Here is a 16,522-nt window from a genome sequence, read left to right on the forward strand (position 1 = left end):
GCAAATCGACCCCAGGACTTATTCTTTGTAAGTCTAGTACTTATTCTATCGGTCTCTTTTGCCAAACCGCTAAGTTACAGATACTTAAACACCCCAGCATCAGTTGTCAAGCGATGTTGTGGGGGGGGGGGGACAAATACAGACACACAAACACACAAACATACATATATACATATACACGACGGGCTTCTTTCAGTTTCCGTCTACCAAATCCACTCACAAGGCTTTGGTCAGCCCAAGGCTATAGTAGAAGACACTTGCCCAAGGTGCCATGCAGTGGGACTGAACCTGGGACCATGTGGTTGGTAAGCAAGCTACTTACCACACAGCCTTTATATATATATATATATATATATATATATATATAATGCTTGTATGTATGTATAAGCATATATGTATCTATATATCTATATTCTTTTATTTGTTTCAGTCATTTGACTGTGGCCATGTTGGAGCACCACTTGAAAGGATTTTATTCGAAAAATCAGCCCAAGGACCTAATCTTTATGCCTAGTACTTATTCTATTGGTTGCTTTTGCCAAACCACTAAGTTACGAGACATAAACACACCACACCAGTTGTCAAGTGGTGATAGAGGGACAAATACAGACATACAGACACACCAAATCCACTCAGAAGGCACTTGCTTAAAGTGCCATGCAGTGGGACTGAACCTGAAGCCATGTGATTGGGAAGCAAGCTTCTTATGACACAGCCATGCCTGTGCCTATCCACACAGCCACACCAGTACCTATATGTATATATATGTATACTCACATACACACACAGATGCACGGTGGTATTTTTGACCAATATAGACTGAACAAAAGGAAGATGTAGTTGTATTAAATGAGATCTTTGCAATAACATCAACACAACAATAGCATTGAGATACATTTGAGCCACCATCCTGAGCTGTTAAAAAAACATCAAGAAGTAAAGATTACACCAGTCAATTTTTGAAACATCAATAAAGTTCATGTAAAACTTAGTCTGGTCGATGGCTTATAGTAATTTCCTGATATATTACATACATCAGAGTTGAAGTGGTAGATCAGTCAGCTAACACATTACTGGAAAGTTGTGGTGTTTATATAATTTCTTAATATCAAGAAATGTTTTATACTCTTGAGAGTTAAGTACATTTGGGATGTAAAGAATGATAGGTTTAGTATTGAACCTTGCTATTTTCTTTTTGAGGAGAGTTTACTATCATCATTCACATCATCATCGTCATTATCATCATCTACCATTCACTTTTTCGTGCTTGCATTGTTCAGATAGAATTTGTTGAAGCATATTTTTCTAGGGATGGATGGAAACTCTTCCTGTCACCAACCCTTACTTGTTTCCAAGATAAATTAGATTGAGAAAATACAATCAATATAATGTATTAAAAAATAATTAAGACATCATTGGAAATTATGAACTTTTGTAGCATGCACAAACACACACACACACACACACACCATACATAGAATATGCAGATAAAACACAAGTAGCAAATATCTAAAATCCATATTACCCATATGTGACATAATTTATGTAATGCATTTTATAGAACACATCTTTCACACATTTGATATTCATGCAATAAACAAAGTATATGTAAAATGTACATCTTTTATTTTTCATCTTTTCAGCCTTTGAACTGCAGCCATGTTGGGGTTCCATCTTGAAGTGATTTTAGTCAAACAAATCAACTCCAATAATTGTATTTTGAAGTCTACCCATTCTATCAGTCTCTTTTGCCAAATTGTAAAGTTACTGAGATATAAACAAATGAACACTGGTTGCCAAGTGATATAAAAAGACAATCACTGACACAAAGACAAACATGCAAAGATACGTGTGTGTGTGTATATATATATATATATATATATATATATATATATATTTAAAGAAGGTTGTTGTGTAAGGCTGGGACAATGTGAGAAGGTACAAAGAAAACAGCAAAAGGAAAGTAAATAGAACAAAGTTGGTGTTTTACCTTGTACCTCTATATTCCGAGGTGAAGACTCCTTCTTCAGAAAATTTGGAATGGTTTATCTAAATGTAGAAATATAAGGTAAAACGGCAACTTTGTTTTGTTTTCTTACTTTTTGTTGTTTACTTTGTATCTTCTTGCATTGTTCCAGTCTTACACAACAAGCTTCTTTAAAGATATACCTCGCAATGCTTCACTAAACTACCTCATTTATATATATATATATATATATATATATATATATATATATATATATATATATATATAAATATATATATATACACGTCACTAAAGTGGCAAAGGGCACTAATTAGCATCAGCATTGCTAGAAATAAGAGTCAAAGTAACTCGATACCCACAGAAGCACTATCTTAATGACTGACGAGCTCCCTAAGTTTGCAGATATAGCTCTTTGTCACTTTAGTGTTGTATATATTTCTGCCTTTCAGTTGTAAAATTGTGAATTAACTACCCATGTTATATATATGTGTGTGTGTGTGTATATATATATATATATATATATATAGATAGATAGATAGATAGATAGATAAATATATATATATATATATAGGAAAATGTAAAAAAGCCAGAATGCTGAACTGGGAGCATAATTTAATGAAGATTTTTTTCTAACCGGTTTTCATTGCGATGAAGCAAATTATCAAGAAGAAGGAGAATGAAAATGTTTTTTTACAAAGAAGTACAAAAAAGTACAAAATGAAGAAAATAATATATAAAACAATAATATATAAAAAAAATAAATATACCCATACATTATATTGTCTTTGAGCTTTTGTAGTTCAATAGTAGTTCATGTATAAATTGGTAGGAAAAATAAGGATGCATGAGAGTTGAGAGTTTTGTTAGGTTTAAAAAAAGGGGTTAAAAGTTTGTGTTAAGCAGGAAATGTGGTGTCAAAACAGGAAGTGTGTGTAAGGGGAGACAAGTGTTTTTAGTTAGAGTTATGAACTCTTTTTTTCAAAACAGGAAGTTTGTGTCTGTTCATAGAGAAATAAGGTCACTGAGGGGTGTGTGTGTTAAGAAATGGTTGGAATTTCTCTATGAAAAGATTCTCCTTGTTGATTCTTTCTTGTGTGGAGATTCTGTCTTTACATTGATAGAAAGGGAATATAATGAATTTAGGGTTTTTGTTTCTGGCGCAAGAGTCTATGTGGCCACTGAGTGGAATTTGGCGGTATTGAGGGAGGTTTATTTGTTCCTTATGGACAGCTACTCTTCTACGTAATGGGAGGCTCGTCTGTCCGATATAGAAGTTTTGGCAACCTGCGCAAGTAAGGACATAAAAGAGGTTACTCGAGGAACAAGAGAAATTGGTTTTAATTTTAAACTTTGTTCCTCGTTTGAAGGTAAATTCAGAGCCTTCAAGTAGGTAAGGGCAGGTGCCACAATTAGGGCGTGCACATTTTTTAACTGATGGGGGTGGAAGTGGTGTATGTAGTTTGGAATTGGTTAATAATGTTTTCAAAGATTTGTGTTGCCTTTTGCATTTAAGGACTTTGTGTGTATTAATGATATTGTTCATTTTCGGGTCTGTGGTGAGTAAGGGGAGATTTTGTTTAATTGTGGTGAATGCTTCGATGTTATTGGGGTTATGGGTGGAGATGTATGGAAGTATTTTGGGGTTGGGTGTGTTATTATGTTGGTTGGTTTTTAGTGTGTTTTTGTCAAGCTCCTTGGCACGTTTTATTCCAAGATCTATGAGTGTGGAGGGATATTGGCATTGTAACAGTGTTTTTTTGAGATCTTGTAAGCGTATTTCTCGAGTGGTAGGGTCAGAGACAATGGTGCAAATTCTTTTAGCTAAATTAAAGGGGATATTTATCTTGGTGTGTTTTGGGTGGCATGAGCTAAAAAGGAGGTATTGTTGTGAGTCTGTAGGTTTGTGGTAGATGTCGGTTGTGATTTGGTTATTAGGTGTTTTTATGATTAAGAGATCAAGAAAAGGGAGATGATGTTTGCTGAATTCCATAGTGAATTGAATGTTGGGATGTATGTTATTAAGAATGGATTTGAATTCTAGAAGTTTTTCATAGGGTTCATTCCATATGATGAAACAATCATCCAAATATCTTTTCCAGTTATCCATTAAAAAGATGTGGAAAAGGTGTCCAAATTTCTGACGTGAGGTTTCATATAGTGTTAATTCAAAAAAACCCATTATGAGGTTCGCAAGGACTGGTGCAGCTTTGGTACCCATCGCGATACCACATTTTGGGCGAAAGTATGTGTCTGCAAACAGGAAGTAATTGTTGGTCAGAATGAACTTAAGTGATTCTATGATGAAAGTTGTGTTGATGCGATTAGGAAATGTTTCTGGGTGTTTGTGCAGCCAGAATTTAATTGCCTCAATCGCATATTCATGAGGGATATTTGTATAAAGGTTGACCACGTCAAAAGACACCAAGAGTGACTCCTCGTTTGTTGTTTTCGGGAGGTGATTGAGCATGTCAAGATCATCTCTGATGTAACTTTTGATGTGGCTTAGGAAAGGTTTCAAAAGAATGTCCAAGAAATTGCTTAAGCGATGTGTTTCGCAGGAGGTGCCTGCTATAATGGGTCTTAGTTTTAAATCTTCCGGTGCCTTGATGTTGATGTAGATTTCAGAGGAGAGTTTGCAAACTTCGGTGATGGATTTGTTCTTATGGATTTTAGGGAGGCCATAGAAGAGGCTGGGCTTGCATTTGAAATTAGTGATGTAATCTTTTTCTTTGTCCGTGAGTCCTTGACCTTGCTGGAGTATAAGGGTGGTGAGGTTTTTGAGAGTTTTTTGTTGTTTATAGTTGGTGATAGTTTCATAGAAGGAGTTATCGTTTAGTAAGGAGAGTGCTAGGTGTTTGTAAAAATCTGTGTTCATTAGGACTACAGTACTAACTTTGTCAGCTTCTTTGATAGTAAGGCTTTTGTCCTGTTGTAAGTCTCTTAGATTTTTCCATTCTATGCTATTAAAGTTTGATTTGACCTTGGTTTTAGGTGGGGTAAAAGGGAAACTCTGGATGTGGTTGCAAAAATCATCCAGTGCTTTATTCCTTCCTTTGGAAGGTATGAAGTTGCTTTTGTTTTTAATAATTGAGTCATCCCCATTGTTGAAGTCTATGAAAGCTTCTGTTAAACGAAGCTTTCTGCAAAATTCTGAAATGTCATCCTTGATCTCAGGGGGGTTGGGTGTTCTTGGGGTGGGTGTGAATTTTAAGCCTCTGGCTAGGATGTTAATTTGGGTTTGTGTAAGGGTTTTATTAGAGAGGTTTATTATTTTAGTTTTCTTTTTAGTTTTCTTTTGATGGGTCTGTATTAGCGGTAGTGCCTGTTTTTCTCCCCTCTGTCTAAAAAATGGTTGTTGAAGTGGGGGGTGTAGTGATTGTTAGAATTGTGGTAGAAGGGGTGGGGGTAGGGGTATTGTTGGGTGGATAGGCTGGAAGTGGATGGGTAGGTATAGTGATTGTGTTGGTATGGGATGTGATGGTTTAAGGTTTTGTGAGAAATGCGGTGTGTTTTTGGGTGTTTGTAGGGTGGATTGTATGCAAGGTTGGAGTTGGGTAGGTAGTTATTGTGGTTCTGTTGGTGTGGGTTGCCTGGGTATGAAGAGTAACCTCATTTATGTCCTTACTTGCACAGGTTGCCAAAACTTCTATATCGGACAGACGAGCCTCCCATTACGTAGAAGAGTAGCTGTCCATAAGGAACAAATAAACCTCCCTCAATACCGCCAAATTCCACTCAGTGGCCACATAGACTCTTGCGCCAGAAACAAAAACCCTAAATTCATTATATTCCCTTTCTATCAATGTAAAGACAGAATCTCCACACAAGAAAGAAACAACAAGGAGAATCTTTTCATAGAGAAATTCCAACCATTTCTTAACACACACACCCCTCAGTGACCTTATTTCTCTATGAACAGACACAAACTTCCTGTTTTGAAAAAAAGAGTTCATAACTCTAACTAAAAACACTTGTCTCCCCTTACACACACTTCCTGTTTTGACACCACATTTCCTGCTTAACACAAACTTTTAACCCCTTTTTTTAAACCTAACAAAACTCTCAACTCTCATGCATCCTTATTTTTCCTACCAATTTATACATGAACTACTATTGAACTACAAAAGCTCAAAGACAATATAATGTATGGGTATATTTATTTTTTTTATATATTATTGTTTTATATATTATTTTCTTCATTTTGTACTTTTTTGTACTTCTTTGTAAAAAAACATTTTCATTCTCCTTCTTCTTGATAATTTGCTTCATCGCAATGAAAACCGGTTAGAAAAAAATCTTCATTAAATTATGCTCCCAGTTCAGCATTCTGGCTTTTTTACATTTTCCTATTATTTCTCCACGTGCGGTTAACACAACCCCACTATTTACTGACTTATATATATATATATATATATATATATATATAAGATACAGAAATAATTTTTTTTTTATTCTCTAACACGTGATAATACTAATAAATACCATATATATATATATATATATATACACATATTTATATATATACACACACGCACACACAATGAGCTTCCATACAGTTTACATCTACCAAATTCACTCACAAGGAATAGGTCAACTGGGAGCTATAGCAGAAGTAGACTTGCCAAAAGAGCCACACAGTGAGACTGAATACAAAAAAGCCACATGTCTGCAAGCAACATTATGAACTACATAGCTATGTCTATGCCTCCATATACATGTGAAACGTATCTATGTTACATAATGAATATGTAAAGGGTACTTCTGAAACAGACATGTGGCACAAACTTAAAACACGTATGACACACATCTAGTGGAAATGTATTTCCTAAAGATAAAATATGTATGTGATGCATGCAACAAACGTATAACATACACTTGTGTTATATTTTGAAGAATTTAATAAACTGTTCTATGGCTACGTAATGGATATAATTTAGTATCTTGATTACTATATAAGTAATTATTTGTTTAGCAATCAATCATCTCTGATTAAGTAGAACAATAATTAAAGACATTACAAGTATGACTGTCCTAACAAGTGTTTAGACATAGAGATTATCTAAATCTTATGTATGTATGTATGTATGTATTTTATATTTGCTTGTGTTTGCCCCCACCACTGCTTGGCAACCAGTATTGGTTTGTTTACATCCCTGTAACTTTGCATTTCATCAAAAGAAATTGACAGAATAAGTATCTGATTTAAGAATAAGTGCTGGGGTCGATTTGGCCGACTGAACTCTTCAAGGCAGTGGTCCAGCATGGTTGCAGTCCAGTGACTGAAATTAGTATCAAATAATAAAAGATGACAGATTGATTGCTTCGAACTCCACCACCACCATTCCCACTGCCATCTCTACTACTGATTTATGAGGGAGTTATGTAGTTGCTTGGCCTGGTAAAAATCTCACCCCAGCCATCTTTGAAAAAGATTAGATAAAGGATTAGATAAAGGTAATAATGTGATCCATGACAAGGACTGCTGTGATTGGAACAAATTTGGTCACAGACCTGATTGATCAGGGTTGACCTAGGGCTAAACAACTATATATATATAAGCCAGCTGGAGGAGATGTCCTCCTGGGGCTAAAAGCAACAGTAACATCCACCCCTAGGGGTCAGCCACACTTAAGTGGCAATACACTACACTTTATCGTGCGGTTACTGTTAATACTTCATTTAGAGAATTAACATTGCTTGTTTTCACCTTTTCAATATCAGTGAAAAATTTCACTGGAAAAGTAGATATAAGATTGCCAAGATTTTGTCTCTCTCACTAAGGATCAGTGGCTATCGAACGCCGACGAAGGGAAATAACCCTGAAATCCGGATCCGTTCGTGCTACAGATCATGGTGAGAGGGATCACTTCCCTTGGCAAACAGGACACAGTAGTGTGTCGATAAGCCAGCTGGAGGAGATGTCCTCCTGGGGCTAAAAGCAACAGTAACATCCACCCCTAGGGGTCAGCCACACTTAAGTGGCAATATACTACACTTCATCGTGCAGTTACTGTTAATACTTCATTTAAAGAATTAACATTGCTTATATATATATATATGTATATATATATATATATATATATATATATATATATATATAAAGAGAGAGAGAGGTGGGGGGAGAAAGTGTGTACTGTTCTGTGATGGGAAAATCAACAAAAAAGGTACTCCATCTGATGAGAAATAAATATTTAATATACACAATATATGTTTTTATGTGCTACTATTAGTTTTATGTGCTGAGAACATGCCAAACAATGTCTTATAACATGTCTGATGATTGTGATAGGATGCCAGATATGTTATAAAACATTGTTTGGCATGTTCTCAGTCCATGAAACCAATAATAACACATAAAAACATATATTGTGTTTATTAAATAATATATATATATATGTGTGTGTGTGTATAAATATATATATAAATGAAAGATGGAAGATGGAATATATGAGAATTCTCACCTTCACTTCTCACCCTACATCCCTCTTCTCTCTCTCTCTCTGTTTCTACAGTAGTATGCTACTGGTACTTCATTTTACTGACCTCAGATAGATGGAAGACTGCAGCAAGGTTTGAACTCAGAATGTAAAGAGACACAGGACATTTTGCTTGATTCTTTACCCTCCTCTGTCTCCAATCCCCTCTCATTACCACACACTTTCTCTTTCTCACTCACTTCATATATTTCTATCTGCTTCCTCCCTTGTTCATTCCCTTTTTCTGTCTTTTCCTTTCACCCATTCCTTTCTTCATGTATTAACTCCCTCTTTTTCACCCAGTCATCTTGCTTCCTCTTTTTTTGAAATCTCTCTATCTTTGAAATCTCTCTGTCTTTCATTCTTCTTTTTCTTTCGTTTCTTTCCATTTCACATTTTTTTTGCTTTCCCACTTCCTCTCACCCCCACTCTCTCCTTTTCTCTTTGTGTTTCTGTCTCTCCCTCTCTTGTCATCTCTACTTTTCATCTACTTCTGTTTCTTTATATATCTTTTCCCCATCCCTTTTGCTTTCTTATATTTCTCCAACCTTACCCCACCCCACCATACCCCACCCCACAACACCCCAACCACTCCACCCCACCACGCCCAGTCATCATGCATATTCATCAAACTCACTACTTGAAAAACAGAAACATTTTCAAAATGGATGACAAAAATTGCAAAAAAGCAAAAAAAAAAAAAAAAGAATCACCACCACCACTACCAACGACTCATCTTCATCATCATCGTCGTCATCATCATTACAATGACAACAATGATGATGGTAAATGCAATCACTACTATCACTACAATCATCATCATTCTCGTCATCATCATCATTGTCATCATCACCATCCTCATCACGAGTATCCCTATCAGTACCAGGATCAAGTTAATCAGTATCATCGTTATTTACCATCGCTATTCTCATTCTTATCAAAACCACCTCCACCAGCATCATCACCATCACCATCACCACTACCAGCACCACCATTACCATCAATACCATTACCAACATGACCACAGTGTATGATTAGTAAGCTACTAATTACTGAATATTCTTCATTAAGGAAATTAACGACTTGGCAATAAAAAAATTAAGATTACAATGTGAATGCATTCTGCTGACTGTCATCTTTCTTTTTATAGAGAACAGTTATATAAGTGTGTGTGCACATGCATATATGTGTGCACACATATCTATGTTACATATATATATGTATACGTATACAAACATATATAGATATAAATATAGTCATTAGTTCTACAGTACAAGATTTAAAACAAAAATTTGCATATTTTCTTCTTAATCCAGTCCAACAGATTCAAATTCAAATATGGTAGTCACCATTGTGTATGTTAGAGAGGAACAACTTCACGCTTTAATGATGACAGTGTGTTCATTACTCACTCAGCTCATTGGTGCAAGGGATTCTTGGATACTGATGTTTTGGTATTGTGTGTCTGATCAGCCAAAAATACTAAGACCTTAGAACATGAACAAACCAGTGTTTTTGTTTATAATTTCAGTGAACAAACTGTATGCTGATATATATATATATATATATATATATATATATATATATATATATATATATATATATATATACATACATATCCTTTACCTGTTTCAGTCATGAAACTGCAGCCATGCTGGGCACCATCTTGAATTTCAGTTGAATGAATCAACCTCATACTCTTTTTTTAAGCCTGGTACTTATTCTATCAGTGTTTTTTGCTAAACTGCTAAGTTACAGGGAGGTAAACACACCAACACTCGTTCTCAAGTGATGTTGGAGGACAAACACAGGCATGACACACACAAACATATAAGAGAAGCTTCTTTCAGTTTCTTGTTACCAAATCCACTTACAAGGCTTTGGTCAGCTTGAGGCTATAATAGAAGACACTTGCCCAAGGTGCCACGCAATGGGACTGAACCTGGAGCCATGTGGTTGGGAAGCAAACTTCTTACCACACACCCATACATACGGCTATATATATATATATATATATATATATATATATATATATATATATATATATATCAAAAGCAATCTTCATCTCCAACTTAACTTGAATGTTGTGTTAGAACACAGAATGCTGTATTATTCCTTTTGAGAAGATCTTTCATATGGATTCATAGTACATAAAAGCACCCATCTGTCAACAATATAAATATGTGTACTTTTATGCAGCATGTGTTCATATGAGAAGTCTTCTCAAGATAAATAATGCAGTATTCTGTGTTCTAACACAACATCTAAGTCTGGAGATAAAAATTGCCTTTTGATATGAATACTACTCCAGTCACTATTAACAATATATATATATATGTTACTTTTAAAGTTATTTCTACATATTTGCTATAGAAACTAGAGCCAGTTCTGGAAGTTACAACATTTTGTATAAGAATTCATCTATGTAAATAATGCAATCGAAAACTAACAAATAAGTAATGAATGTATATATATATTTCAAGAGTTATTGCTCCTTCTTCAGCACTACATCCAACCTATTAACCATCCATGAAGACATTAGCAGTGTAACACGATTGGATATTCAAATTTTACATATATGTATACATGCATACATACATACATACATACATGCGTGTATATATATATATATATATATATATATATATATATATCATCATCATCATCATCATCGTTTAACGTCCGCTTTCCATGCTAGCATGGGTTGGACGATTTGACTGAGGACTGGTGAAACCGGATGGCAACACCAGGTTCCAGTCTGATTTGGCAGAGTTTCTACAGCTGGATGCCCTTCCTAACGCCAACCACTCAGAGAGTGTAGTGGGTGCTTTTACGTGTCACCCGCACGAAAACGGCCACGCTCGAAATGGTGTCTTTTATGTGCCACCCGCACAAGCCAGTCCAGGGGCACTGGCAACGATCTCGCTCGAAAATCCTACGGGAGCCAGTCAGGCGGTACTGGCAACGGCCACGCTCAAAATGGTGCATCTCATGTGCCACCCGCACAAGAACCAGTCCAGGGGCACTGGCAACGATCTTACTTGGCTTGCCGGGTCTTCTCACGCACAGCACATTTCCAAAGGTCTCGGTCAGTAGTCATCGCCTCGGTGAGGCCCAATGTACGAAGGTCTTGCCTCACCACCTCAGCCCAGGTCTTCCTGGGCCTACCTCTTCCACGGGTTCCCTCAACTGTTAGGGTGTGGCACTTTTTCACGCAGCTATCCTCATCCATTCTCACCACATGTCCATACCAGCGCAATCGTCTCTCTTGCACGCCACAACTGATACTTCTAATGTTCAGCTTTTCTCTCAAGATACTTACACTCTGACGGGTATTCACATTGACATTACACATCCAACGGAGCATACTGGCTTCATTCCTTGCGAGCTTACGTATGTCCTCAGCAGTTACACCCCATGTTTCACTGCCATGTAGCATGGTTGTTCGTACGCATGCGTCATACAGTCTGCCTTTTACTCTGAGTGAGAGTCCCTTTGTCGCCAGCAGGGGTAAGTGCTCTCTAAACTTTGCCCAGGCTATTCTTATTCTATCAGCTACACTTTCAGCGCACCCACCCCGACTACTAACTTGGTCGCCCAGATAGCGGAAGCTATCGACTACCTCTAGTTTTTCACCCTGGAATGAGATAGAAGTTGTTTCCTGTTTGTTTACAGTCTTTATTGCACCTGAACATCTGCCACAAACAAAAACTAACTTACTAGTTAACCTGCCTTTGATGTTGCTGCACCTCTTATGTGTCCATAGCTTGCACCGGGTACATCTTATAGAGTTACTACCTACTCCTTTTCTACATACTGAGCAGGGCCATCTACCTGAAGGGGTTTGTGTTTTATCTACCTTCCTACTTATTAGGATTTTGGTTTTAGCTAGGTTGACTCTAAGGCCCTTCAATTCTAGACCTTGCTTCCACACCTGAAACTTCTCCTCTAGTTCTGATAGTGACTCCGCAATTAGGGCAAGGTCATCAGCATAGAGGAGCTCCCAGGGGCAACCTGTCTTGAACTCCTCTGTGATTGCCTGGAGGACTATGATAAATAAGAGGGGGCTGAGGACGGAAGCTTGGTGGACCCTTACCTCTACCCGGAATTCATTGCTGTACTCATTTCCAACCCTCACCTTACTGGCAGCATCTCTGTACATGGCTCGCACAGCTCTCACTAACCATTCTTCTATCCCAAGTTTCCTCATTGACCACCAGATAAGGGATCGGGGGACCCTGTCAAAGGCTTTCTCCATGTCAACGAAAGCCAGGTACAGAGGTTTATCCTTAGCTAGGTATTTCTCCTGCAACTGTCTCACTAGAAATAAGGCATCAGTAGTGCTTTTACCTGGCACGAACCCAAACTGCATCTCATCTAAATTGATTCGCTCCCTAATTAGTTGAGCTATGACCCTCTCTGTAACTTTCATAACCTGATCTAACAGCTTGATGCCTCTGTAATTATTTGTATCTAAATCGTCCCCTTTACCTTTGTAGCAGTTGACTATGATGCTGCTACACCAGTCATTGGGTATGACTCCTTCGTGTATCACCTGGTTCGTAATACGGGTGACTAGGCTATAGCCAACACTGCCAGATATTTTGAGCATCTCTGCAGTGATTCCTGATGGGCCGGGGGCTTTCCCGGTCTTCATACTCTTAATTGCTTTATCTACCCTGGTACTATCAACTCGGATAGCTGGTCCCTCTATTGGGTCGACATACGGCAGGCTCTCTTTCTCCCATTCATTCTCTTTATTAAGCAATCTATCGTAGTGGCATCTCCAGACCTCTTTCTTTGCATCCTCATTTAATGCAAGCGTACCATCATCCATGCGAACACATTTCTCTCCTACAACATCACTATTCTCTCTCCTACACTGTCTTGCAACACGAAATACCTCGAGTCTTTGGTCCTCCTGGCGCAGAACATTGGCAAATCTCTCCTTATCTGCTTCCCCTCTGGCTAAATAAACCTGTCGCCTAGCCTCCCTTCTGGCACATTGGTACAATTCCCTGCTACCACCGTTCTTCCAGTCCTTCCAAGCCTGTTTCTTTTGTCTAATAGCCCTGTCTACCTCCTTGTTCCACCACCACGTTACTCTGGGTCGGGAGGGGACCTTACACCACCCACAAATCTGGTCGGTGGCTTTCAACAGGTTGTCCCGCAGAAATCTCCAATTGTCTTCCACGTTGTATGAGATAGTGGTACAACAATGCACCATTATTTACTGGAAATAGCAGTAAATATTGGTGCATTGTTGTACCACTATGCCCACGGACATATGACATAGTGGTTAAGAGCGCAGGCTACTAACCCCAAGATTCCGAGTTCAATTCCAGGCAGTGGCCTGAATAATAATAACAACAACAACAACATCATCAAAAATACCTTAGGAATAAGAAATTTTCCCAAGACACCTGATGAAGGCTGGAGGGTATAACAACAAACAAGATGACAAATATCCGTCGAATGTAAATAATGTAAATAATGAACCATAGTCTTTTTTTAATATCATTAGTAAGCTATGTATGGCATTTGAAAGAAGATAGCATGCTATACAGGATTAAATGGAAGCTCCTGGAACAGCTTGGACCATACCTCAATGGGATCAAATGATGCAAAATTTGCTTCGTTGAGAGAGCAATGTTCCTAAAAGCTCATTTGACCAAGAGGTTTTCTTAAATTCTCAAAAGTTTGTAGATTGCGTTTTCTTTTGACTTATGAACAACTGATTTATTATATATATATATATATATATATATATATATATATATATATATATATATATATATATATATATAGAGAGAGAGAGAGAGAGAGAGAGAGAGAGAGGGGGAGGGAAAGATAGATAGATAGATAGATACAGATATACATACACACATGCAAACATACTTACATACATACATACACACACACACAAATTATCTTATGTATATTTGCACCATACACTTACACTACTTTTACACTCCATTGTATCATATACTTTATGTGAAGTAGTAAGCGTGCAATAATGAGAACGTTGAAGCTGTATTAGAAAAGTATTCATGTTTTAACTGATTCCTAGTGTTTTTCTCACAGGGAAAATTGAAGAAATGTATTTAATTAATAATGTTTTAATTAGTGACTTCATTTCCAGCTGCAGCCCAGCTGGTGGTATAAAGTCTCTTTCCGTGCAATCAAGAATATTTCTTCACTAATATCTCCCTATAATGAAAGATAAATAGCCTTGAAATGGAACTGCAGATTGGTGAGGTATTTTAACCATACTGGTTTAAGACAATTTTATTTGTGAACATAACTCTCCAGGCAAAAGCAAGGCCCTTCATAGGAGATATGGAAATGTACAAATGAAAATATTTCCTACATAAACAAAGGCCTGCAATGATGAAGTGATTTCTGATTAATTGAAAATCTGCGTAGATGAAGATCTGCATGTACAAAGTGTTCATGAAGTAGATGTGAGCCTTGTGTAGAGGAAGAGCTTTGTAATCGAAGGCCTGCATAGATGAAACACTACAGTGATAAAGCCAGCTCCTCAATAGGTAAAGACCCACATAAATGAAGTCATCTTTCTTACAAATGAAACACCACAAAATTGAAGTTACAATGAAGACTTCAACAACTTTATATGATGGCATTTGTTTTGAAACCTTACATCAAGTACTTAGTGGTCAAAGCTTTAATCTAAGTCACCAGGTACTTCAACACAGGGAAACCTTCACACTTTTACTTACACTCAAGAGCAAAACTGAATATAATAATGGAACTAAAAGTAATATTTTCAAGTCAGCAAGTGGGTTATCTATAAAAAGAGATAAAATGGTGTGAAAGTTTGGCAAACATGGATAGAACTGGACTTATCATTTCTATTTAGTCTTATGTCTCTGAAATCTGAGTTTAAATATTGTGGAGGTTTATTTTACCATTTATCACCTCTAGAGCAATAAAAGAAGTACCAGTAAGGAAATAGGTTTCATTTAACAAAATAAAGTGAGTCTCAAAACTCAAGGCCTTACAAAGGGACCCTTGATAAATTTGTCAGCAAAGGAAAAAAGTCAGTTTGAAAGAAACTTGTTGTCATCAATGTCATACTGCTCCCACTAAGAGTTGAACCCAATGCTGCATGTTTATCCTTTTATCATTTAAATTTCTCTGTCAAATATAATGCTTATTGATTTATATTATTTTGAATTAACCATACATTATCTAATAGCTTTAAGATTTTGAAGATGTGACTGTTTATTTTTAGAATGACAGAAGGTTGGATATGACCAGTTTTAGCATAAAACAAGATAAAATATTTGGGCTGGGCACGGCCAGTTTAGAAGCAAAAGGGTTACAGAACACTGTCAGTGATGTAATGACATTACACTGTTTGGAGTTCCCTCTATTTACAGTTAAATGAAATGAGCAGTTTGAGAATTCACTGTCTCTGCTATAAATGTAATGTATTAATGACAACTTATGAATTCCTAATCTCTCTGCTTTTAGTCAGCCATTCTATTTAATTGGCTATCCATACTCTCTTAATAGTTTAGTCTATGACGCAAAGACATAATGCTTCTCTGGACGTCCATAACAGGTGACAGAAAAGGGAGCAAGTTTTCCTCTAACCTGAATGCTAACACCAGAATCAGCTCCACTAAAGGCAGCTAATGTCCAAGTGGTGGCATTACACTGTATAATAGATTAGTTTTACTCAACTAAAACTGGAATAGACCCTTGTACTTGTATCAACACAGTTTCCATCTTATAAATTTAACTTGGAATATGTTGGTCAATCAAAGACAATGGTAGATTGCATTTACCCAAAGTGATGTACATTAGTATGAAATGCAATATCACATAGGTGTGAAGCAAATATTTCTATTGCACAGTTCATTCTTTACTTAAACAAAGGAAAATCCTAATTAGGGATTCTTGTCGATTTCTCCTTAAATTAATAGGTACTACTAACATCAGTATTGTTTAAATTCTAAATGTAACTTTAGGCTTGAGTCCCAGTTGACCAACAAGATAGCAATAGAATTTGAAAAGCTTTTCAGACACAGTC

The sequence above is a fragment of the Octopus bimaculoides genome, chromosome 4 (genome assembly GCF_046866305.1).
Source record: "Octopus bimaculoides isolate indiv1 chromosome 4, ASM4686630v1, whole genome shotgun sequence".
NCBI lineage: Eukaryota > Metazoa > Mollusca > Cephalopoda > Octopoda > Octopodidae > Octopus > Octopus bimaculoides.